The sequence below is a fragment of the Corvus brachyrhynchos genome, unplaced genomic scaffold (genome assembly GCF_000691975.1).
Source record: "Corvus brachyrhynchos isolate BGI_N302 unplaced genomic scaffold, ASM69197v1 scaffold139, whole genome shotgun sequence".
Taxonomy (NCBI): Eukaryota; Metazoa; Chordata; class Aves; order Passeriformes; family Corvidae; genus Corvus; species Corvus brachyrhynchos.
The window spans coordinates 2879472-2897401 of NW_008246062.1; positions in this window are offsets into that span (position 1 = coordinate 2879472).

A 17930-nucleotide genomic window follows, 5' to 3' on the forward strand; every position below is an offset into this window, starting at 1 on the left:
AGAAAAAAATATATTGAATAAAGTGCTTGTTGCAGAATATTTTTTTTTTTAAATACAGAGCTGTGAAACCTAAAGTAGGGCAATACCCTCCCTTTCAACAATACTTTGACTTCCTACAGTCAGCAGATGCAATATGCATAGGATTCAGAAAGATCCCATTAAAATTCATTAAACCGTGTTTCCAGCTATTTAGTAAATTTTAAAGAAAATAAACCTATTGCTTCTTCTGCTCCATACGATGCCCTCTTTGAATGCAATTAACCCTTCATTCATGGGTCCTTCTATCCAACTAATCTCCCACCCCGTGCCTTCCGATGCATTTTTAATACCGCAGCTAATACCGCCACCTAAAATCCTCCAGCAGACACCATGCAATAGAGCTCTTTGCACAGGCAAGGAACTGTAAATCTCCATAAACAGTGCTTGGATGAACAGCAAATTCAGATAAGTGATGTGTTCTTTTTCATGGCTTCCAACTCCAAATGGGGGATGCTCTTCATCCTTCAAGGTAGATTTTTATCCAGGAATTATTGTGGTTTCATACCTGCCCAAGGGATTTAGCCACTGGGTTTGGGGAAGCTGGGCAAGAAAGAGAAAAAGTGTAAAAAGGTGGAAGGAAGCATAAGTAAATAGTGAAACAATAAAGAGAGACCTAGTAGTACACATTCAAATAAATATTTGAAATTTAAAAAAAAAGGAAAATAATTGAAAAGAATAAAAGATCCAGAAAAATCAGAAGACATTACATGAAGTGTCAGATTTATCTGTCTGAAGTGTAAAACTCTGTTTTCTTTATTACATGGTTGACAGAGACTCAGGACCCAATCTGGTCTCATCCTGAGTTCGATAAACTGTGACCAATTTCAGATTGGAGCTCCTATTTATGGAGGTGCTAAGTGGAGAGGGGGATTATATCATGCAAAACAGAAGCAACCAAAAATATTCCTATTCCCCCCATCCTCTTTTCCCATCTGATAAATGAGCTGGTTTGTCAAAACAGGGAGTGGAACTGGAGGGGCCAGGGAAAAAGCTTTGCTATAAAAAAAGAAAACAGAAGACGAGAACTGAAAATATTCTGTGTTTCTGTTTGCTCGAAGCAAATCCCATTCCCAAGCCAAATCTAATCAGAATCTGTCCATGAAGAAAGAATTCAAAAAGGAAATATTTTGAAATATAGAGGTGGTCTCAGCCTGATCCACCCTGCAAGGTGTTCAAGGTACACAGTGTTTCTTTCATTATTTCACTGTTCTGTCACAGCTATGAAGGAGTGTTATTTCTGAGTCACAGAATTATGCTTTTCACTTGGCTTCTGTAACACCCCTACGCTTAATTATTTCATCTGAACTACAGATTTCCACAGATCCAGCAAAGCATTTAAGCACCTGCTCAACTTTAAGAACCTATTGCGTTCTGGGAGGCTTTCCACAATGTGAATTAAGCACACACTTTGCTGGATGGACAGCTCTATACCATAACTACATTACATCTGGAAGAAAAAAAAAACTCTTTCCCAAAGGGTTCGCTGCTGTTCAATGTATCAGTCTAAATTTTTTCCATAAATGTATGTGCCTTTTTTATTTGAAGATTTTGTCATATTTAATCGAACCCTCGCACGGTGCTTGTGATGAGTCTTGGACAACTTGGAAAGGACTGATTCTGGCACTTCAGAACGGGACAGAAGCATTACAGTTTGTGTATCGGATGCGAGTATCACCCTAAGCCACTGGGAAGCCAATCTGAAATCTGCCTGCTTAACAGAGAGGCACTGCCACTGCCTTGCTCTGCCAAATCAGGGTATTTTAAAGAGAAAGCAGAGTGATTCTGTTTAAAATTCACAATGCATCTGTACAGGGGATGAGAATTTCAAAGTACAGCAGAAGTCTTACTTTATGGGGAGGTATTATTCTCATTGTTCTTCCAGAGCTGGGAAGGGAGGAGAAGAAAATGTATAGGAGCTCAACTCTGCAAAATTTGTGGACCTGAGTGGCAGGCTAAGAGCTACACAGCAAGCTGTGGAAAAATATCAGCAATCAAAAGCCAAAAATCTGGTCTCCAAGCTTCCTGTTCAAAGACATGTGATGTACTATCCTCCTACCCAAGAAAGAGTGGCAAGTGTGCACTAAAAATTTAGAGGTTAAATACCCAGGTAGGGGGATATGTTGACTACCTTACACTCCGCTGACACTGGGCATGTTGCCTGCAATGCCATGGAAATGTGTATACAATGAACAGCAAAGTTCAGTTGCTGCGAGAAGATGCGTATGGATTCATCCACTTTAATTGTTTCCATGATTTAAGCATTAGGCACCAGGAAATTAATCTGGGCAATAGTCAAGACAATCTGCAGAAAGCTGGGTCCAATGTTGCTAAAACAAGCTGGCTGAAATGAAAAAGTGCAGCTGTGACTCTCTTCCTGATACCAACACACAAACACACGCATGCACACAAAAACCGGCCCTTATTCTTATTATTTATGGACACAGATGAAAAGCCAAAGGGGGCATGGTAATGCACACAGATGCTGATTAGCTGGAGATTATATTGATGATGCAATAAAAATTCACTTTGTCTCTTAAGCTGCACCAGGACAATCAAAGAGAGATTAGATAAAAATCAGAAAGAATGAATAATAGAAGGGAGAGGTAACATTGTAAACCATAACTCCCTGCAAAATGTTCTACCTTTGACTGTCCTCAGTCAGAATAAATAAGAGCTGGAGGGTGTAAATACAGCCCAAATGTACAGAAGAAGGAGGCAGATGTGGCTTTGTAAGTGTATTATTTATCAATAAGCAGCCAGATACGCACATTTACCTGAATGGGTTTGCAAATACACACATACGCATATCTACATGCACGTACCTTTCTAACTCTGTTGAAGAGATGATGAGAGGGAGTGCAAGAGAGAAAACATTGTGTTTGGAGGGGGACAGATGGACAGAGAAATGGATGGGATGAACAGTTAACGGCATACAGGAAATTATCTGAGTGAGAAAGATATGAACTTGTGGGGGAAAATCAAGTCAGTGTCTACTTGATAGGGTAAGAGACACGCATTCGAAGATCCACGTGCACATCTATTTATCCAGACATACACCCATGTGGATCCCTCTCTGAAAAAAGAATCCCTCCAGCCGCAAAAGGTCTCCATCAGAGAGAGACAGGAGAGAACTTTCCCCTCTCAGAGTGCTTACTTGAAAAGGAACAGAACTCCTGCACATCTAACGTTGGTTTAATTTTACTGACCATGTTTAATATTTGATTAAACCTTTGGCATAGCTGACTATCCTGATCTGAATAGATGATCCGACGCTTTCCCTGGTAGTAAAGCCAAGCATAAGTAATAGCTGTCCTCTGACTATTGCTGCCTTATGCGTACGAGTCAGATTTTGCTGTGTCTGAAAACCTGCTATCTGCTTCTGGATTCTTTTCTGCTGCTCAGTATTTTCAGATATACTTTACGAAATCAAACAAAAAACCAAGCAAACAAAAAAAAAGAAACCCACCTAAATGCTTCTCCCAGCCATGGAGGGGGCGGCAATTTATTTACAGGTATGGAAAAAAACCCTTCCTTCCAAAGTCTTCCCTGGCTTAAGCATTTTACCTGTTCTCCTTGTCGTACTTTTTGCCTGTGGTTTGCATTATTACTTGCTAAATACATTAGAAAATGCTCATCAGCTTGCTCGGCAGCTTGGGGATGTTTGTGTGGTTGCCCACACACATACGCACACACACATACACGCAGCAATTTTATAAATAAATTACAGTCACAGGGGTGAGGAGAGGGCATGTGGTGCTTTGGAAGGGAGCAGAACAGTAAAATAGGAAGGACATCTCCAGGATCAGAAAACAGGGGCTGTCAGAGCTTCTCTGCACCTCTCAATGCCTGTGAGATGACCACTGCCGCTGATCACAGAAAGTGAGAGACAGGGACACCAACCTGGGGTGTTTTTACCCTATCCACCTAGGTGAGGAAAAGTCTAATCCCTCAGCACACACAAAAACCAGGCCTAAATTACCAGCGTACATGCTTTACACCTCAAATGAGACAAGCCTTGCTGGGAGAGGTAATATCTTTTATTAGACCAAGTGATACAGTTGGAAAAAAATAGACAAGCTTTCAGGCACACAAGGAAGTCTGTCTTTTTTTTCCCAGCTGTATCAGCTGGACTAATAAAAGATATTACCTCTCCTTACAAATGTGGTCTCATTTATAACCTTAGACCATCACTGCTAAAGCTACAGCATGACTTCTGCCTTAAATACACACAAAGCTCTTTGCAAAGCTGGATATCATAAATTCCTCTTTACACATAGCAAACTAAGGAAGAACAGGTCTAGGAACAGGATCAGGTATGATACAGAAGGTTAGTAAGAGGACTGGGCTAGAAATAGGCTCCTTCCTACCTAACTCTGAATGAAGAGGACTCTGATGCAACACCACATCAAATGCTTATTTTGCCTTCTCGCAATTATTTGGGATTGCTACAGAGAGGTTCTGGAAGTGAAGGGTAGTTATGTTTCAAAACAGCAGGGAAAAATATTTTTGCAAGAAGCTGAAGTATAGTCCTAGAATGCACTGCCAGGGATAATTAAGAATAAGATCACAATTTTAAGAATTCAAAGGGAAACGTATGCAGGATCTTTGTTCAGGTGTGAGAAACAAGCTGCTGATTTAATGAAAAAAGAAATGTTAAAAAATAAAAAGGTGCAATTGCCTTGGTGAAATTACAGGTTTACTGCATTATTTCTTTTTTTTTTAATGTTTAAATTTAAAGAGGACACTGAATTTTGAACCTCAAAAGGAAAAAAAACAACAACTTTTTATGTCTACTCTCTCAGTAGTTTATGTACAGAAATGTGTCTGTTGGTGTATCTGTGTTTGTGCTTACTTCATGAGCGCAGGTCTTTCTGCTACTACCCGTGGCTGTTTTGCTTTCTGAAAATATGGCCAGCATGGCTTCCATTTCCCAAAACTTGCTAGGGAAGGAGATGAGAAAGGAGAGGAGAGACAGCTAGAGTGGTCTGAGAGGATCCAAGTGGTGACTCGCAGCATGAACCGGTGAAGTGCTTTCTGCAAGGGACAGCGTGAGGGCAGAATGTCTGCGCAGAGCTGAACCAAGGGAAGAGGAATGTGAACAGCAATGGTGAGAGCTTGGGAAACAGATCTGTAGCCTGTCTATGGAAAATAAACAACTCATGGGCACGGTAAGCTGACAAGTGGGAATGGGCAGCAAGCCTGGAGTGGCACCTGGGGAAGGATCCTGATCCCAGAGTGGATCTAAAGCCTGTGGTCTACACATCCACACCTGTACCTGCAACCAGGCAAGGAAGGCTGGGAAGCCAGGATGAAGAGCTGGTCTTGGATGCAAGCCCAGCCAGTGAAAGCCTGGGTGCTGCACTTGAAGAGCAAAAGCAGAAGCCAAGGATAGAGGTCCGAGCTGGGGAAGTGAGCTGATAGCCCAGCAGTCGGACCTGTATCTTTTGTCACAGCAGAGTCATCTAGTTTGCTGGTGGCTCAGCTATTTCTTCTTGAATTAAGAAGCTGCTGCCAGAAGTCCTGTCCCTGGATCGGCGCAGAGGAAAAGACAGGGGAATGACACACCTATTGTGCAACTCATTTTATGAATAAACTCGTGAAATCTAATTCTACCAGCACCTTTTTGGCCTTTTTCAATGAGCTGGTCAGTAACAAATGATCAATGAGCAGAAATCAGCCATTATATGGGAGAACAGATTGAGGCTAATATAACGCATGTTCCCCTCCAAAGAAGAATCCAACATTCCTTCTTCAATTTTTTTTCCCCATCTGCAAACACTGTCAGTAAAGCTGAGTAAATATATAAATAATTAAACAAACAAATACTTTCTCTGCTGCCTCCAGGCCTTTGAAACTGAGACTTAGCTGGATTTCAGGCAATCAAACAGCATCGCGTTCACGCACTTACACTGCACGCACGCTTCCTCTCCACCTTTGACAGAATATCATTGACTTGAGTGCACTGTGATGATTTCAAATAGACTAGGGGTTAGATAATCGACTCTACACACACACATAACTGCATGCACACTCCAGATCCTTCATTTATTTCATAAAAGACATGAGCAGAGATGGGATGGGGACACCAGAAAAGATCCCAAACAAACAAAAGAATCCCACGTACATTGCTATTGATGAACGAACTAAAACTACAACAGAAATAATTTTAAAAAAAGCAAGAAGCCTGATTCATTTGTCTGTCAGATTTTTCCTATAGGACATCACCTGAAACTGTCCTCTCTGATGAAAACATTACTAAATTAAATTTTTTGTGGCCGGATAACTAAGGACACTGGGATGTTGTTTATCCTCCACAACCTACACCTTGGGTATCAGCAATGAAAACTCCCTTCCGGGCTACCTTGCTCTGACAAAGTCAGGGATATTCACATCCCTGTTTAAAGATTCACACAGTGTCTGTCTGTTGTTTGTGAGGCTGGGTCAGAGTCTAACTATTGACTTCAGAGAATGTTGGGTCGGTGCTAGGCAAATGGGTGACGACTGCCAATTCCATCTGCCTGTACTGAGGGCAGGAGTACACTTGTCTAGAGGGAACTTGCTCTTTTTACTGACCCTGTGAAGGCAGATACCTTCAGTTTGATCCAAACCGTGTTGCAAACATTAGGTTTGGATCAGGCCCTTAAAGGAGAAAGGTGGGATGCAGCCCTTCATCAAATCCTTGCTTTGCAGCTCCCTCAGTTGCCATAACAATGAAGAGTATGTATGTGATTCACTAAAAGAAGGAAAAAAAGTATAAATCAAGATCCTGAATCAGTGAATGATGACATTCCTGTAGACAGAGAAATTACAAAGGCTGAATCCTACTCACACAAAGAAAACTGGCAAAATTGCCATTGACCCTTTCCTAGCAAAGCAGGGACAAATATGCATTTACAAGTGAAATCAGCAAAGCTAATTTTCCATGCCCCCACTGAGTGTTTTTTGAAAGCATGTTTTCCGTATCTACGCTGAAAAGGGCTCTGATGTAATACATTTACCATCAGAGATACACCAAAACCTTTACACAGAAATAAGTAAATGCCAAATTTATCCATTACCTTCTCCCTCAAAAAAAAAAAAAGAATAAAAAAAAATAAATTCCAGCTAGCCTAATATTGCAGTTGGGGAAATAAAAGATCAATAGCTCACTAGAGCCAATGGGAATCTTTCCATTGATTCAACAGGTTTCAGTTCAGGCCTGAAGGCACCGAGCTTAAGTGACTCCATCAGGGAGTGTTGGTGAGTAATTATCCACGCTGTGATTAGAACCTAGGCATCCTCACCGCCCGCCCTCACCCACCAGATAATGCCCTTCCTTTGAATGAAGCTGCAGGCACAGGCAGCAATTTAAACGGAGCAGCTCTGAGGTGTATTAGCTATTACAAATAATTCAGAAGGAATGGCAGTGCTTGCGTTTCTTGTTTACTTATTTGTTTGTTTAATTTGCTGTTAACTTTTCCAAGTCCCTAGCAGAATGTAGAAACCAACACCACTCTAGTAACCTTGTCTGCTGTGAGATCTTTAGGTGCATTTTCTGCCAGTGTTCCTACGGGTTGACTCACTTCTTTTTTTTCCTTTCTCTGTCAATGACTAAACTTGGAGTTAAATAATTTCTAAGATACTCTTTTTTTTTTTTTTTGGTATCAAAATTGGCTGTATCCCCTCTTGCAAATAAACATGAAGCAATGGTATGCTTTTAAAGGATTTGCCAAAGGATTTTTGTTGGTTGTCTTGCCCATTCCTCACTTCCACTCCTACTTTTCTCATTTATTGCCAGTATCTTGAATGAGATTTCTTTTTCTAAAAAGAAAAAAAAAATCCATATAAATAATAATAAAAGAAGATAGCAGAAGGAAAACAAAGTAAAAAAATGAGCAAGCTCCCTCTGAATGCACAGAACAGAACAAATCCCACAGAATAGCATAATTGAGTAACAATATATCTTTATAAAAGAGGGTGAAAAATTGCATCCTCATCCATGTATTATTGAAGGTGGAATATGATCAAATAAATCACGTTTAAAACCAATTAAATGCTCACAAAAGAAAAACACTTGCCCTGTAAACTGAAAAAAAAAAAAGGCGTAATGAAATGCAAACCTTCTTGAAACCACCATACGGACACTGGAATGAGATGGTTGAAGCTGAATAGTATAGCAGAAGGAGTGAACTAGCTTACCTAGATAAGGCAGCCTATTGTTGCAGAAGGAGTAGTTAAGAAATTCGGATGGAGCCAGGTCTGTGTGTCTGGGTTTAGGTGAGTAACCATCTTAAGTCAGTCACATCGCATGTTATCGGCCGCTCCTGCTTCAACCAGCGGCATCTCACAGAACTGCCCGTAACTTCAGGCCCAATCCAAACACTGCTGCAGGCAAGGTAGAGTTTTTCTGGACTTCAGCAGCCTTTGGAGCAGGTGTGTGGCTGCTCTGCAAAGTCCTTTCTTGTCAATTATAGATTTTACACAGTGTAGAACATACGTTATTTCCACCATGTTTTTCCCCCCATCCCTTAAATGCTGATAAAGGTGTGGGCAAAAAAAAAAGAAGAAATACTTTCATTGCAATTCTATGTTGAAAAAGAGCTCTCTAGGATTAATCCTATTTTGAGGAGGGCTGAAGTTGTAGACCAAAATGCTCCTTGCTGAAAGAAGTTTCTCAGGTCCCTGGCTTTTGTGCACCTGCCGGGCCAAGACCCAATCATAGAGAAAAACAAATCTTGTTTCTGTCTGCAGTGGGTGAAAAAATGGGCAAGAAAGAGAGCATAGGCAAGAAAACAGAATTTTCTCTATGTTAACTTTCAGAGAGGTGCAAACCAATTCAATCTGCTCCGCAAATGTATCTCACTCTCGCTCTGCTTCCATGCACTATTTCAAAGAAATGTGTCTTTACCTTATTATATTATTAGAATCAATCAATATTATTAATATTACATGTGTGCAATTCTGTAAATTCTTCATAGTTCTCCTCCCCGCCTGTTAACAGCAGGTACATTACACAGTCTCTGGTTAGATTGGTCAACTAAGCTATCGATAGTCTTAAGCAATACCTGCATTGTGACCTTTGCTCACAGAACTGAATCTCTCATATAGGGCTGTCAGATTCCTTAAAGAAGTATTGATAAGCTTATTACTGTATTGCTACATATAATTTTAGGTGTGATTTTCACTCACCCTGAAGCATCTAGTAACCTAATACTTTTTTTTCTCTCCTAAAGCATTGGCCCTTTTACAATTGATCAAATAGTGAATTAGAGCATTATAGAGAGGAAACATAATCAGGGGATTTCTACAAGCACACTGTGGTATATCTTTTGATCTGCTGACAACCTTCATCCCTCTCGATCCTAGGAAGGAAGCACTGTTTTATAGGGATATTATTAGGCTGATGCTGCTTTATACTCTACCTGCAAGAAGCTACCGAGTCCGACAAAGATATTTGTGTGCATTTGCAGTGAGTGATGCATATTATGTGATGCGAATCTATCCTTAGGGACTGGGAAGGAGAGGAACTATGTGCAAATGTAAGTCTGCCCTTTCCATACATGCAGGCATACACAGTCCCTGTGTAGTATATACACAGGCATTTGAATTAGAAACAGGCCAAATATACAGTCAGATCTTATCAGACCAACTCTGACTGCAAAGCTCCGTTTTTATTCTGTTTGAAGAAGCTTCATGTCCAGAGTTATCTGCCCCGATGCATAGGGAAGGCAGCCTGGTAGCCTCTAAAATATTTTGGAGACTCAGACACAATGTAGAAATAAACCAGAGATTAATTAATTGTGACTGTATCATTAAAATAGGATAATGAGCAAATGGTTACGTATCATATTAAACTCTGCATAAAATTCCAGGAATACCCTGTTAAGTCACCTGCCACTTTCACATAAGAGTATGTTCTCTGTACTGTCTTTCAGAAAGGAATTATTTAGAGACCTATATTATCCTGTCTGTACTGAATGTATGTTTTCATTAACATGCACATAAAATAAACAGTTGCATGCATGTGATATACAAACATGTCAGGTACACTTGTATCTCACTGCATACGCAGTTTTCATATAAAAGTTCGTTCTCAACTACACTTTTTTTATGCTTTTTTAAGGTTCTTACATTCTTTTCATGTTTTCTGGGGTTTAAATAAGGAAATTAAACACCTCAGATACATAAAGGGGTAAGAATACTCTGCACTGCAAATTGAGTCTGCACTACACCTTGGTCTACCAAACCATATGCAACTTTCTGTTGGCAAAATACTTTGAAAGACCTTACAGTGAAGGTCCTCATCACCACAACCATATGCCCCTGGAGGCATCAAAATTGCCAACAAAGTTATCTACTAAATAGTTAATGTTAAACAATGACTTTCCGTGTTCAACAAAGGAGGGAGAAATAAACAGATAAGGGTGAGGTAGATCGAAATCTGCATGCCTCATTGGCTGAGCTGTCGGATATTTCTAATGCATCTGAAGGGTTTGTTACTAAGAACCTGTTAAGTATCTTTAAACCTTTGATCTGTAGCCAGTCTTAACAAAGGTGACAATTAATTACAGGAGAGTGCATTGCAATAAAGTTACATCGTGGTCAGTTTATATATACTGTCCAAAGCTGGTTCATAGAAGTCACTGTCAATTAAAGTCTTCTTGGAGTCCAGTTCATTATCAATTTTTCCCCCTTGCCTTGATCAATATTTTTGGCTGCTTCTGCTTGACAAACTTAACACAATGTCTATATCTATATGTCTTGCCATTCATTTACATGGAATAGATGGCCGTATATGATTTATTTTTAGCTACTACATATGGTCAGGCACTTTATTTGAGAGGTTTAGAGCTCTCATCCATCTTTATTTTAAGGAGCGACAATAGTAAGCCCTCTCTTCCTTCAAGGGGATGTCAGTTGGATATAATGAATGCACATTAAAAGCTGCATTCACCTGTATGTGCATTCAGGCTGTGGCTCACTGTGAAAAAAGCAAACAAATGCAATCTCTGTGGTGACATCCTGACTCCAGACCACACCAAGAGATGCAGCGCAGACAAAGTGACTCAGTAGATCTATACCCCAACTCAGTAAATGGAGCAATGGTGATAGAAAACCATAACTTTTACTCACCATGGTTTATACTTTTCCCTTTTTCTACAGCAGATTTTAATGCATAAGGGTCAGTCCACCATGACAAACCCTGGCAACAGTCATACAAGCATAAGTGGAATGTTTAAGTGAGTGAGAAATGTGGCAAAGATCAGGCTTTTGTCAGTTCCTCACATTTGTTTTAGTTTTAGTTTCACTTACAGAAGTAAAGCTAAGTTAAGGCACAAGCCAGCAAGTGCAGAAATTAGTAGCATTAGCTGCAAGTGTTGAGGTTTGCTACGTAAACCCATAATCCAGAATTTTAAAGGGAATCTGAAACACTCAGTAAGTGCAAACCTGCAGCAGGATTTCCAAATGTGAAGCGACCGAAGTGATGGCAGAAACCTCACTGAGTTCTGCCCAGCAAGGAGGCAACAGGCCTTTGCTCCCGAAGTAAAGGTGATGCAGGGATTAATGATTCAGCTTAGTTCGCTTAACACCTCACCTGCTTAGTGCAAACTCTTATGGGGCAGGAACCACACAGTACTTGATGGACAGGTCACATTGAGCTCTGCAGCCCCCTGCTTTTTTTGAATATTACTTTGAGGCTATAGCCAACACCTACATGGGTCTTTGGGCTTCTGATGCTTTCTCTCTATTTTAAATGCAGGTAAGCAGTCCAAGAGCCGCTTCCCCACTTTTTCTCCCTTGGAACCATTACTGCCTGTCGCATAAACCCGCCTCGGTTCACACTTGATTGACGGGAGGGACAGTAACAGCTCCTTTAGTGTCGTTATGGTCTGTCGGGTCAGTGCGGCTGGTATGCATGCACACAGGGTATGCATGATAAAAAAACACCCTGATGTCTTGCTGAAAAATGTGGCTGCATACTTCCAGCTCTTAGGGCTGGAGGAGACCCTCCTTGATCATTCAACCCCATCCGTCCCTTGCTCTTGACCACCATGAACAGAGACTTCTCTGCCTGTCCTCCCTGACTGGTACAATACGCTTTTTGGTTGAGCACAAGACACTTTCTGCAATCTCGCTCACTCTATCAATTTCCAGGTAGTTTCTGACAATCTCCTTCAAAAGACTACTCCATCAGCTGTCTGGCTTTTATTATGCTGTGCAATTTGAATCCTCTGCTAAAGAAAGCCCTGTCGGTGGCACTGGCCACTAGCCGATGTGGGATCCAGGACCAGATGAACCACGCTTTTCATGCAAGGTGACAAGGATCCTCAATTTTTCCCTCTACTTCAGTGCTGAAATTTCGGATCTTTTCTGGCTCAATACAGGAAAAAAAATACTTAAAACTAAACCAAACCATCCCCTGTTCCTATTGTTTTTTTGCAGAAATTAGTGAGTTTCTGATACACCCCTTAATTAAAACCTTGGTAGGGACAAGTAAATACTATGAAATTTGGTTGTTGTTGCTAATTAGTTTTTTTTAAAGAAAATAATAAGTACCCGTTTTTATCTCATGAAATGCCCAAAGGCACCAGTATATATAGATATTGAGAGACAGAAGTAATCGTAACCTGTAAAAGTGTAGGAAATGTAAGTCTAACCTGGAGAAACGTAAAAGAAGAAACAAAAGCTGTGGACACACAAACTTTAATTTCTTTCTATTTTCCGCATTAATGTAACTTTTAAACAAATCCATCTTGTAAGGATGATTAGTTCATATAGTAGTGGGACTAGCTGAGGAACAGCTTTCAGTGCAAAACTTGACAGGCAAGCAAGAGATCCCAGAAAATTGGAGTTTGTATTGGAAATGCTGACACAACCGTAACAACAGCATCATAACTGGCTGCAGCTGCTTTTAGAAACCAGAATCCATGCCCAGACCCCTGAAAAAAAAAGAGTTAACATATACCCTTCTAATTTATGAAGCAATCTGGGCTATCTGTTTGACATTACCAAAACACATAGACGCTCATCTGTACAGGAGATTTTAATGTACAGGGGGTTGCTTTTTTCCTCTCTTCCATCAAGCTATCCAATTGCATTGGGATTGTTTTAAGGGGTTGTTCTTTAGACCTAAGGCATAAAGTCTCCTCTGTTTTATTCCAGTTTATTTGCACATTTACCTCCCTAAAACTTGTTTGGTTTACTACCATACTAAATGCTGTATGTGTTGCTTTCAGCCAGGCAAGTCTTATGTTTCAATTATGGAGGAGTTTATTCAGCACCTGTATTGCGTTGTGCTTCAACTAAATTTCCATTTCCCAAAGGCTATACACATGAATGTGTATACATCTCTTTTTCTGTATGTATACACACACACAAACCTATACATTTCTACATATAAATAAATACATCATCTTAATTGAATGCTCATTTTCATCATGCCTTTGAATTTCTGACATATCCACAACCTTCATAAACATCCTTAAACTTAACAAGGTTCTAATTTTTCTATCATCTATCTTTGTAATCAAACAGAACAGAATACAACGAATGGAAGCCTTGTTTCCCCACCCCAGAGATGTCTTAAATTTTAAAATTATTTATACTTTTCAGAAGGTAAAGCTGTGAAAGAACTAAACTATTCTCTTCATACTGCGTTTTTCTATCTGCTTTGAATGCTGATAGAGTGAGGTTCGGGTCAGGTAGGAAAAACACCCTAATCATGGGATTGCAGCGGTGGATTTCAAGGAGGTTTTGGGGGGTTTCTGCTTTTTCCACCCCTAAATACGGGTTTGAAGAGTGTTGTTGGTCTCAAGTCTATACAAGACTCCTGCTTTCCCAGTGCACACTATCTCCACACTTTAAGTGCATTTGCCCGCATGTGTTTCAGTAAATCTCAGTTAAGGGTGGAATGCTGATTTCTTCTGACTTCCTAAATAGAATATTATGGAGACCTGGGTGTTTTAAATTAAAACATTTCCCAGGCCTTGGGTACAAGCAAGCTCCAGTAGAAAAGGCTGTTTAAACCTATGGGGACAGTCCTATATTTAGATTACATTAATTCATAAATATTATACTAAATACCACTTAAATTGGCCTTAAATGACTTCAAAGATAATGCATTATAATATGGCTGTCCTGAGAGCACTAACCTTTATATCTCCCAGTAACTCAGCCTTTAAGCATACTCCACTGCTAGATAAGATGGGGGGAAGTTATGAATGAATATCTTGCTAAATTGTTAAAGTGTGATTAGTTAACTCCGTGCATGTGTGTGAGTGTATATGTGAGCGTGTGGGTGGGTCAGCTCAGCCCCGGTAGATTTCTACCCGTGGATCTCAGCACACAGCCTCTTCCCAACCCTACAGCAAAGTACCAGAGCAGGAGCCTGTTCCTGCCCCGTGTGGAGAGAAGTGAGGATGGGGGAAATATGCAGCAGCTACGCTCGTGCCATGAAAGCTTATTTTCTCGGGGATCTGGCAAGCCTTTCCCACCTTCCCCCAGATGCTGCTTCCCCCGGACCCTTTCTCTCTTTGCGTATCTATAAGAGAATCATAATCCCCTGCCTCTTTGCTGGTATCTGTACTGGTATCAGCCAGAGATGCTGGTGAGAGAACCTGGGACTTCACTCTCCTTTTGTGATAGTTTTTCTCGGAGGAGGGCATAGTAATGTACTTTAACTTTAGGTTCTTAATTTTCAATTTCCTCCTTCTATGCAGGGGCACCGCAATTGGATGTCTTCATAACATTTTCAAGAATACACATCCTTTGATCTCATTTCAATGGATTTACACCTGAAATTACTCTGGTTGCTGGTTTTTTACTTTAAGCTAATTCCTGTCTCTTCCCTCCTCCCAGAACAATCCCACCTTCTCCCCTCCACACCCAAGGTCTGCTCTCCGTACACTTAAATAAACTACAGCCTACTATTAACCCTTCAGGGTATACCCCTGCCACAGCCTCATCCTCTGAATTAGGAATGAAATCAACTGAGAGTGATGGATCAATTAATGTATAAGCATTATGCATCTCTTATGGAAAGCATCTTGGGGTTTTGTATTGCCAACCTACCCCTGTGAGCCAAGTTGGACTATCTTTATGCAATTCTTCACCTATGCCTGCAAAGCAAAGCCAAAATAAGGACATCTGAGTGAATACAATGCTTCACACGACTGCATTTAGAGAAGGGAAAAGAGAAAAAATAGATTAAAAATGAAATAAAATGAATAAAATAATAAAAAAAAAGGCAAACACAACCCTCATCCTTCAAAGCCCCATCACCCTTTTTGACTTAATAGTAATTAATCACTACTGGCAAGAAAGTAATTTTTTTCCAGGTAGCCAGAGGCATATTTTTATCAGGATTAGCTAATAAATCAGCGGCATCGCTAGAAAGGAGTTCAAACTCTTCTCGGATGTACTAAATAAAACCGATCTCTAAAATTCTGGCAACTCGGTGTCTACTAAAGCTTCGCTCAAACCCTAGCCTGCAAAATAACAATCATCATCATAAATTTTCTTTCAAAGTCCAAAACTTATAGCAGGTTAAAAATGACTGTTTTGAGATGAACTCATGCAATTTGGTTTGATGAGGCGACAAGATTCCCCACCTGGCTTTTTTCCTAGGTTGCAGCTTTACAACAGAAATGAAATGAAGGGAAATGAAGTTAGTATCTTGCTTAATTCAGGGATATGTGTTAAACACATCCAAGCAAGATAAATGATCCCTCTCTCTCTCTTCTCTCTGTCTCTCTCTCCCCCTCTCTCTCTCTCTCCCTCTCTCTCTCTCTCTCTCCCCCTTCCTGAGTTTGTCTCTGTGAATACAGGCATACAGTAAAAGCAAAACTGAACTTAAAGAGGGAGAACTCAAATCTCTGAAATAGAAATTAAAGTTAATGCATAGATTGACTAATTTCCGGTTTAAGATAAAATATAACAAAAGAATAAAATCTCATCAACAAATCACAGTAAACTCCCAGTACAAAAAAAATACTTTATCGAAGTCTTAGCTCAAAGATTTCCTCTACACTATGTTGAGTGATTCTCTTCAGTGTAGCTTTTACTGCTGTTATTTTTCTTTTACAGAAACCTTAGGTAATTTTTTGCAAACACATGCACACACGCGAGCTCAGTGTCTACTCTCACTATTAGATAAAATCTCCCAGGACCTTTCCTCCCCTGCACTTCTTACTATTATTTTTATTGCTATTATTAATAATTATTATAGTACAGATGTCATGTTTAAGTGATGCCAATCAGACCTTGATGTGGCTTCTAGGAAGCCAGTCTGAAAAGAAAGCAAGGTTCGAAAGAGCTACACTGATCATTTTAAAAATGAGAAGGGTGTTAGAAGCGACCGGCAAGAAAGGATGGAAGAAATATCCTATAACTTGGACTGAGTCCCTAGTCCCCGAGCCCTGAACATTTTCTCCAGCCTGTGTAAAACTGGCACTTTGCACTGTCAGGGTATATTTTCATTCGCGTTTCCTGAGTGGAAGCAAGGAGGGGAGTGAGTGGGAAGGGGTAAGAGATGCCTGCTAAACATGCCGTTAAGTTCAAGATTTACAACTCGCCAAGGCACCTGGAAAGCTGGGAAGCCAGTAATGCCATTACCGGTGACTGTCACTGCCAGGAGTCCACCAAACCGGACTAGACACTGGTACTGAAGCTGTCCTGTAAAAGATACAACTTCCACTCTCCCTGTGGCCCCATGCAAAACGCTTTCTCCTCCTGCACTAAATCTGGAGTCACACCCCAATCACTTCCAACCCAGTCTTTTTCTTTTCCCTTTTCTTTTTTAAAAATAAATATAAACACACACATACACACACACACACGTATACAGAATCTGAGTTAATAAGGCGGCTCATATCTCTCCTGGTTCTCTCCTACTCCTAAGCAGGGCTACCATGCAAATTATCTTCAACTTCTCCCTGCGAGTCCTACTTTCCTACCCGAGGATCTGAGCATCTCTCCCCCACTACACACACCCTCCCCCACCCCCAAAACGGAGCACCATCTAATCTGAGAGGCATCTCCAGACAGCCTAAGCTGAGCAGGGAAACGAGCGGGCAGAGATGGAGCAAGTGAGGCACCGTGTGAGGAGTACATCTCCACTACCTTTAGAGAAAACCTAAAAAGTTCCCGGCATGGACTTTGGGCACATTAAAGTAGTGCTTGGAATCTGCCTGGTCAGGGACTTCTTCCCTCTGGAACTAAGCTGCCACCTGTCCCTTCTGTCTTGCCTTCTCCCACATACTCACACATAATCGTGATTTTGTGCACACACCCCTGCCCCGCTTGAGATGGGCTTCTTTATTGTTGTTGATATCCCTGTTCCCGTGTTGAATAGAACTAAAATGAAATAGCCCCCCGGAGCAACTCACTCTCCTCCACTTCTTGTTTTGTAGAGGACTACAAATAATAATTGTGACAGCAGTAAAAATAAAAATTGTCAAAAAAAGATTATTAAAAAAAAAAAGAAAAAAAATAAAGAAAAGAAAAAGAAAAAGAAAGCCGCCGGTGCCAGATACAGAACAGTTGTAAAATAGGGGGTTGCCAGCAAGCCCAGGGACAGACAGACGGACACACACACCCCTGGGCTGACGATGAGCGGCTCCTGAAGGTAAATACAGAGCACCCGCTCCCGCTTCAGCACCGCGGACAGCTGCCGCCGGCCCCGCGCCCGCGCCGCCGCTCGCCCGGCGCTCCCCGGGAGCTGCCTCTCACCCCTCAAAAAAGCGGGGAAAGAAAGAAAAATACTAATAAATAAGCCAAACGGAGCTGACTCCCTGCCCTGACTCTCGCTCTTCTCTTCCCAGGATGGGTCTATTATTTCTTTCCCTGCCCCCCAAGCCTGCCGCCTCCGCCCCCGGGCCAACCAAACATGAAATAAAATGAAATGAAATCGA